At 41.0% G+C, this 9320-nt stretch overlaps 1 protein-coding gene across 4 annotated transcripts in view; it reads right to left on the reverse strand.

The window, feature by feature from the left end:
- The window catches only part of LOC127567833 (UDP-N-acetylglucosamine transporter-like), a 50862-nt gene that overhangs the window by 40888 nt on the left and 654 nt on the right, over nucleotides 1-9320 (reverse strand). The window contains exons 2-3 of one of the 4 annotated variants that reach the window (XM_052010950.1): nucleotides 9002-9320; nucleotides 8177-8329 (exon numbers count right to left, since the gene is read on the reverse strand). The gene's annotated coding sequence lies outside the window, so the exon portion shown is untranslated. Of the gene's footprint in view, nucleotides 1-8154; nucleotides 8330-9001 lie in introns of all 4 variants that reach the window. The other 3 variants (XM_052010949.1, XM_052010951.1, XM_052010946.1) reach the window with 3 other exon arrangements.

Here is a 9320-nt window from a genome sequence, read left to right on the forward strand (position 1 = left end):
CCCCAACTTTAAAGTTTCTCCTGACTTTGGTAAATAAGGACAGTTGAAGCTCACGAATCATGACTGATTTGCAAATTTGTTAGCCTTGCCTGTATTGCATAAGAGGCATTGTAATTAGCCACAACACCCTAAAATCAAGAAAGGTAGAATATATTCCTGCCCAAATGTATTCAGTAATGTTTACAAGGTAGAAATCCAAAACAAACTAAAAAATACTGGAAATGCTTAGTAGTTCACACTATCTGTAAATAGATAACAGAACTATTCCTCCCCCCCCCCACCCCATCACTTTCAGATATTTGAGATAGCCCAAGCTATGAACCCCCCATCCACCCAGGACATGCCAAATTTCTTTAGCCTCCTGAGGAAGTAGAGGTGCTGGTGAGCTTTCTTAGCTGTGGCATCTGTGGTTGGACCAGGACAGGCTATTAGAAAGCAAAAAACTACAGCACAATTCAGGCCCTTTGGCCCACAAAGCTGTGCCAAACATGTCCCTACCCTAGAAGTTACTAGGCTTGCCCATAGCCCTCTATTTTGCTCAGCTCCATGTACCTATCCAACAGTCTCTTGAAAGACCCTATCATATCTGCCTCCACCACCGTTGCTGGCAGCCCATTCCACGCACTCACCACTGAGTAAAAAAAACTTACCCCCGACATCTCCTCTATATCTACTCCCCAACACCTTAAACCTATGTCCTCTTGTGGCCACCATTTCAGCCCTGGGGAAAGCCTCTATCTACCTGATCAACACCTCTCATCATCTTATATACCTCTATCAGATCCCCCTCATCCTCCGTCACTCCAAGGAGAAAAGGCAGAGTTCCCTCAACCTACGTTCATAAGGCATGCTCTGCATTCCAGGCAGCATCCTAGTAAATCTCCTCTGCACTCTTTCTATGGCTTACACATCCTTCCTGTAGTGAGGCAACCAGAACTGAGTACAGTACTCCAAGTGGGGTCTGACCAGGGACCTATATAGCTGCAACAATACCACCTGGCTCCTGAATTCAATCCCCCCGATTGATGAAGGACAATACACCATATGCCTTCTTAACCACAGTCAACCTGCGCAGCCACTTTGAGCGTCCTATGGATTCTGACCCCAAGATCTCTCTGATCCTCCACACTACCAAGAGTCCTACCATTAAGACTATATTCTGCCATCATATTTGACCTACCAAAATGAACCATTTCACACTTATCTGGGTTGAACTGCATCTGCCACTTCTCAGCCCAACTTTGCATCCTATCTATGTCCCTCTAACCTCTGACAGCCCTCCAGACTATCCACAACACCCCTAACCTTTGTGTCGTCCACAAACTTACTAACCCACCCCTCCACTTCCTCATCCAGGAAGTTTAAACGTTTATTGTCATTTATTGGTGATGCTTACTCCCAGGAACTTGAAATTCTCAACCCTCTTGACCTCAGCACCATTGATGTAGACAGGTGCATGTGCACTGCCCCCTTTCCTGAAGTCAATGACCAGCTCTTGTGTTTTGCTGACATTGAGGGAAAGGTTGTCATGACACCATATCACTAAGCTCTCTATCTCCTTCCTGTACTGACTCATCATTATTTGTGATACAGCCTACTACAGTGGTATCATCTGCAAACTTGTAGATGGAGTTAGAGCAGAATCTGGCCATGCAGTTATGAGTATATAGAGAGTAGAGTAGAGGGCTGAGGACAGCCTTGTGGGGCACCAGTGTCGAGAATAATTGTGCTGGATGTGTTGCTGCCTATCCTCTCTGATTGCAGTTTGGTGGTCAGAAAGTCAAGGATCCAGTTGCAGAGGGAGATGTTGAGTCCCAGGTCTCAGAGTTTGGTGATGAGTTTGCTTGGAATTATAGTATTGAAGGCAGAGCTGTAGTCAATAAACAATAGTCTAATGTAGGTGTCTTTACTGTCCAGGTGCTCCAGAGAGGAGTTTAGGGCCAGGGAGATGGTGTCCACTGTAGATCTGTTTCAGCAGTAGGTGAATTACAGTAGGTTGAGGTTGTCTGGGAGGCTGAAGTTGATGCATGCCATGACCAGCTTCTCAAAGTGCTTTATGGTGGATGTCAGGGCCACTGGTCGGTAGTCAAAGGTATGTTACTTTGTTTTTCTTCAGTACTGGGATGATAGTGGTCTTCTTCAAACAGGTGGGAACCTGAGATTGAAGCAGGGAGAGGTTAAATATGTCTGCAAATACCCCCCCCCCCCCAGCTGATCAGCTCAAAATCTGAGCACATGGCCAGAGACACCATCTGGGTCAGATGGTTTCCTCAGGTTCACTCTCCAGAAGACTGATCTTGCATCCTCAACAGTGACCACAGGTTCAGTTGCATTGGAGGCTGTCAGGGTTGTTGGTGACAATCCACTCCCCTTCTGTTCAAAACACATAGAATGCATTAAGCTCATCACAAAGGGATGCGCTGTTGTTAATTATGCAGCCCGACTTTGGTCTGTAGCCCATTATAGTGTGCAAGCCCTGCCACAACTGACGGCTGGTTTGGGACTATTTTGAACTGGTATTGTGTCTTGGCATTCCTGATAGCTTTCCGGAGGTCATATCTTGATTTCTCGTAAAGGTCAGGGTCACCTGATTTAAATGCAGCAGTCCTCGACTTCAGTAAGGAATGGATCTCCCAGTTTATCCATAGTTTCTGGTTTCGGAACACCCGTATTGTCCCCTTTGGTACACAGTCCTCAACACACTTGCTGATAAAGTCTGTGATGGTGGTGCCATACTCATCAAGGCTGGCAGCTGAGTCTTTGAATATTGACCAGTCCACTGACTGGTTGCAGTCGCGTAGAAGCTCATCTATTTCCTCAGACCAACACTGCGTGACTCTCTGTACTGGATCCTCCCATTTCAGTTTCTGTATGCAGGGAGAAGCACAGCCTGGTGGTCAGATTTACCAAAGTGAGGGAGAGAGGTGGCTCAGAAGGCATCTTTGATGGTTGTATAGCAATGGTCAAGGGTGTTAGGGCCCCTGGTGGGACATGAGACATGCTGATAGTACTTTGGTAACACACTTGAGGTTGGCCTGGTTGAAGTCACCTGCAATAATGAAGAGGGCCTCAGGGTTATCCTGTCTCAAGGTTGTTGACCACAGAATAGAGTTCATTGAGTGCAGACTTCATGTCTGTCTGGGGTGGGATGTAGACTGACATCAGGATAGCTGAAGTGAACTCCCGTGGCAGGTAGTATGGTTGACGCTTCACCATTAGATATTCCAGGCTGGGTGAGCAAGAGCTCACCAGGACCATCACATCAGAGCACAAGCTATTAAGAAGCAGACCCCTCTGCCTCTAACTTTGCCAGAGGACACTGTACGGTCCATTTGGTGGATTGAGAAGCCCTCAGGTTGAACGGCAGGTGAAGCAGGTGTAAGCCACATTTCGGTGAGACATAGCTTTGACATTCACCAACTTTTATCAATGCACCATATAAAGCATCCTATCTGGTTGCATCACAGCTTGGTATGGCAACTGCTCTGCCCAGGACCACAAGAAACTGCAGAGAGTTGTTCACACAGCCCAGCGTGTCACAGAAACCAGCCTCCCCTCCATGGACTCTGTCTATACCTCTTGCTGCCTTGAAGCAGCAAGCAAAATCAAAGACCCCACCCACCTGGGTCATTCTCTCCCTTCAGGCAGAAGATACAGGAGCCTGAGGGTACATACCACCAGGCTCAGGGATAGCTTCTATCCCACTGTGATAAGATTATGGAACAGTTCCCTTATGATGAGATGGACTCTACCTCAGAATCTACCTTATGACCTTGCACCTTATTGTCTACCTGCAATGCACTTCCCTATAGCTGTGACACTTTACTCTGTATTCTGTTAGTTTTTACCCTGTACTCCCTCAATGTACTGTGTCATGAATTGATCTGTACAAAGACAAGTTTTCCCACTGAACTGCAGTACAAGTGACAATAATAAACCAATACCTACTTCCTTGTGAATACTTGAAGACATTCATCATTCAGCACCCAGATCAGACATTAGTATCAGCATGGTAACTATATAAACAATCCAAAGATTGAACAATGCAAAGATTTAACTTCAGGAGGAGAAAACTAGTGTTAAAGCTCATTGAGGCTTCAGTCTTCAAACAATTACAGAATCAAAATCAAGATCAATAAAAACCCAATATTTTCTTGTAAATGTGTAAATTACCTCATGCAAGATGCAGCAAATAATGAAATGTTGGGGGTCAAATTAAATACATGATAATGTTTCAATTTTAAGCGAAGGAGTAGAGCAATAACAGCTTAATTAAATTAAATACAATAAATAAGCTCAGTACAATAAAAACACCCGTGTGGGCTGTGAGGAAAATATGTACAGGCTGAGTGAATTTCATTCTATTTCATCTTGGCAGATGAAACAGAATGAAGAAAAAAATGCAAGGTTAGTCACTTTGGTAGAAAACAAATTAATAGGTATTTTTAAAAAAAGCGAGATTGAACATTGTTAGTGTTCAGAACAACCTAGGCATATTTGTACATGAATCATTGAAGGCTCGCTGGCTGTACGTTATTAGGAATGCAAACAGTGGCCTTTATTACAAGAGGATTTGATTGCAAGAGTAGACACATTTTTCCCCCCAAAGTAGCCCTGTGAGACTATCAAGAATAATTTCACAATAGCCTCACATCTGAAGCAAAAAAGGTACAGAATTGAGCAAACCAGCTATAGACATTTCCACCAACTACCCCCCCCCCACCACTAACCTCCTCCCATTCCCCCATGCTGCTGCAGCAAGTGCATGATACAGCAAAAATCTCTTAATTTCTAAACTTTAAAAATCTCTTAATTTCTAAACTTTAAAAATATTGCAAAGGAAAATCAAGGAGACTGCTGTTGTATGCTTTTAAGGTCTTACAGATCTTACTTTATTCAAAAGGCATCTCACTCAGATAAAAAGGAGACATCCAAAGATGCACTGTTAATCAAAAAAGCTCAGCTGGTAAAAATTTACATACTCTAGATAGCATGATAAATGTCTCTTCTTCGCTTCTCACCTTTCAAGCCTCACACACTCCTTCCAGGTCAAAGACAATTTACTTGTACTAATTTCACTTTAGCACACTGCACTTCTCACAATAGGGTTACCTCAACACCAGTGGATGAAGATAACTGGTACAGCATACTAGTAAAAAAAATGGCCAAAGCTGTGTTACATTTTGACCATATTGGTAAGAAAGTCACTTTCACCAATTCCAAACTTTAAATTGAGATGTTCCGTCTGCAAGTGACTGAGCTTCTGGTCAGCTGTTATTTTGATTCCCTGCCTCTTTCCTCTCTGACCTCAACCTCCTACAATGTCTCAATAAGACTTAACTCAAGTTCGAGCATCCCCTCATCTTTCAATTAGCACTTCACATCATTCTGGAGAACACAAGCAATAGGTGCAGAGTATGCCATGGCCTTGAGCCTACTCTGCCATTCAAAACCAGGGCTTTCCCGAGGTTGGCCTCAACTCCATTCTCCCACCCATTTTGCATAACCCACAGTCACAAAAATCTCTCACAGCCTTGAATACATTCAATGTCTCAAACCACACACCCACAGTTGACAATCCAGTCCTTGCTCAAAACCCACAATCCTTTTCTAGTCCTGATGAAAGTTTCAGTCCAAAATATTAACATAGTTACTTTCCACAGAAGATACCCAAATTGGGTATTTCCTACAGCTTTTAATGCAACATATTACACTTTCACTATAAAAAGCACATATTTCAAAACATAAAAACATTTAAAATATCTACTGATCGGAACAGTTATTGCAGGAAACACTTGCAGGAAACACTTGATAAGAGAGACTCAGACTAAAATTAATATAAATACTTCTACTGATTTCCAAAATTGTTGCACCTGGCACTTCTGATGTTAACAGGTTAATTACTATTTTTAAAAAATCAGATTACACATGAAGGGAAATGCAATCAGCATTCATAAATTTTTGACATTTCTAATACCCAAGATAATATCTTGCCTACAAGAGTCAATTTGTTGTAAAATTGTTGCATTATATTTGCAGTGTAACATTACCATTACAAATCACAGCATGTTACCACCATTCCAATGTGTACAGGGTGTTCATCCCACACCCTCTTAAAGCTCATGCTTGAATGAGCTACATGTAGTGTAGATTGTACCTCTGGCACGTATTCTTCACTGAAAACATTACCTGAATGAGGCTTTCTAAATTCACCTCAAGCAATCATAAAATAGGTTTTATTGCAAACAATGATACATTCCATTATTTAGATAGCTTAAATGCCACTAAGACATTGACAAATTCTGCATGTATTCCATTAATGGGAACTGCCAATAGTGCTAGTGAGATAAAACAATACTGTGTCTGTGTCAAGGCCTTAAAATAAACCTTTAATGAACAAAGTGAAAAATGACAGACAATTTAGTGAGTATATTCAACTGCATTGTTCTGGAACTAAAGTGATTTTAAAAAATGAAAATTGAAGTGCAAATAACTCACATTGAAATGCACATTTCTTGTAATATTATCAGTTGCTTGCCTTTATAGTGCAATGGTTAGCTGATTTGAAATCTAAGCATCATTTCCCAAGATTAATTAGTAGCATTTAAGATGGTCATTTTAACTCTTCAATCTGCAAGAAAATCTGTTCTGTTATCAAAACCATTTGAAAAGTAATGGGAAAAATTAATTTTTGTTAGATAAAGCTTATATTTTACTTTTTCAAAAGTATGGAGGGCTTGCAAAAGAAACATTTGTTGCCAACTACTGTTTGAGCCATACTCCTATGAAATTTTAGAAAGCACCTTCAACTTGGGCTATCTTTTAAATGAAACAAATTAAAGCCCAAATCACTCAGCCCAAATTCTGTGTTGTTTAAGAATAGTAGAGTGAATATCATAATTATCCAAACCAAATCAGAAACAAATTAACATTTGTAATTTATTAACTTGAAAGGGTATGCACAAAGTAAAGCAAGATACCCCCACTCCCATGGGACACATCTTTCCTCAGCCATGGAGGAAGTGAGTGGGCACCATACTGGAAAAGTGCAAGCAGCAGGCAGGTAGATGGAGAGTGGTGGAGGGAGGGGATTGGAGAGAGAAGCATTTGGGAAACATGGTTGTTGGGGATAATGAAAAGCATCAAGTGTATTTGAAGAGGGAGTGGGAGAACATTTGGGGGGGGGGGGAAGAGGAAGGAGGGAAAAAGACATCAGAAGGTGGTCACCAAGGGAGGGGGGTGGGGGAAGTGCGTCAGGGGATTGAGATGGAATTAGTGGTAGAATGGAAGTGATGCGAGAGCATGCATGGATGCCTGCATGTGTTCAAATGCATACATGCAGTTAGTGTCTAGGTGTACTTGTGTCCATGCAATTGCTTGCATCTTCTTGACAGCAAGATCTTAATCTAAGTGCACAACCATTGCGGTGGCTTGTGTGCCACAGCCATTCCATGTTAAAAGAAATACCACAGCCATCCTACACTACACAACCCTGTAATCTCACCATTTCAAAAGTGTGTTGATACCTTTAATATATTTTATAATAAAGGAGATTTAAAAAAAACAAGATGCCCAAACACCGGACTCCTCATGCTCAGATTCAGATTCCCATGCACATTGACTCCAAATCAAACAGTCGATGCGTTCAAATTTGCAGCCTTCAAATGCCAGGACAAGTTCTTTAAAAAATCTAGTATCATGCATAGCAGCATATTTTGATAACCAAATGTTGCTTTCTGATGAAAAATGATTATGAAATCTTCAGAATTACCTTCTTGTAAATACAATATCAAGCAGCTCTATTGCAAAGTCATTAACTTTGATGAATTTACCACAGGCAAGCCATGCAAATGATTTGCCTGTGGTAAACTAAAGCCATTCATTTGTAGAATAATGACCTGCACGAAATATTCCAGATGTGGTCCCACTGGGGTTCTGTATAATAGATATTCTTGTACTCAGTGCTGTGAAATGCAATACAAATCACTATGAAAGATCTCATCTCACTTAACACTTAATGATGCACATTCTTGCATTTTATAGTCCAGAATATATTAAACTGCTTTACAGTCACTCATATACATAGAGTCCAACAAGACTCAGGTGATCCATTATCCAACTAATCAGTAATGACAATCAGCAGCATCTACTCACCAGGTGACAGTTGCTACACTACCTTTCAATCCACTGGAAGATTTATTATAATACTGTGCAATAGTTTTGAAGAGTAAATTTAAAGCGTGTTTCAGTATCCAACATCCAGAAAATTTGCTAGGACAGCATCAAATCTCAAGTGCACCAGATTATTGGAGTTTCAGTGTAGACACTGCTGTAATGTATGCAAACAGCAAAATTATCCCACAATTAGACAAAGAAGAATTTTAGTGAAGTTTGATAAACAAAATAGAACAAAACTCTTACTTTTGATAAGTAATACAAAAGAAATCCTAAATAGACAGGACCTCAAAACATTTAGTCATCAACAACTCACCACAGTTTGAATTTAGATAGAATAATGCAGAGACCTTGAATCAACACAAATCACTGCAAATTAACGACCTGGCATTCAACCCCACGTGTGACAATTTATATTTAATTCACAATGTGACAAAGCAGAATCACGTTAATTGTGCTACCTCTACCGTTATAACTGTTTAATAATTAAACATACTGAATTAGTGATAATGATTTTAAAAGAGTAAATCAAAAGAAAATCCTACTCAGCAATACAGTATAAATAGGTTCTGCATCGCATGGTGAAGTCATACAATTAATCTCATAATACCGAGAAATCAAAGTGTTAGAATGACAAAGAATCAGAGCTTATATAAACTATTATGAAAGAAGCACTTGAAATGACAAACCCAATAAAAGCACATCAAGAAAATACTGCAAATATGCAGCAGATAACCTTTGCGTTAAAGGAAAAGTGAACAAATTTCGATCGGGGACATTGAAGCAGCATTTTATTTCATATTCTGACAAATTACAGAAATATTACCAGCGAATTTCCCATTGCTTTCTGGCAGTCACCTAGCTTAATAAAAATATTCCGACTTTCTTCGATGAACCATACACAGGACGATGACAGGTGCCAAGCTACAGTTACCGAGAGCCAGCAGACCACCAACGACAGCCAGGATCGAATAAAGACTTCCTTTAGCTTTTACCGACGCGTTACCATCATGACGCACTCCACCAATTCCCCTGTCGGCGATTTATAGTCTCCGCTCCTCCGATTGGTCATTTCTCCTCCCCGTCCGCAGCTGATCGCGCTTTCGGTTGGCCGTCCGGATTGTCTGTCAATTGACGTCACCTAA

The sequence above is a fragment of the Pristis pectinata genome, chromosome 3 (genome assembly GCF_009764475.1).
Source record: "Pristis pectinata isolate sPriPec2 chromosome 3, sPriPec2.1.pri, whole genome shotgun sequence".
NCBI classification, from domain to species: domain Eukaryota; kingdom Metazoa; phylum Chordata; class Chondrichthyes; order Rhinopristiformes; family Pristidae; genus Pristis; species Pristis pectinata.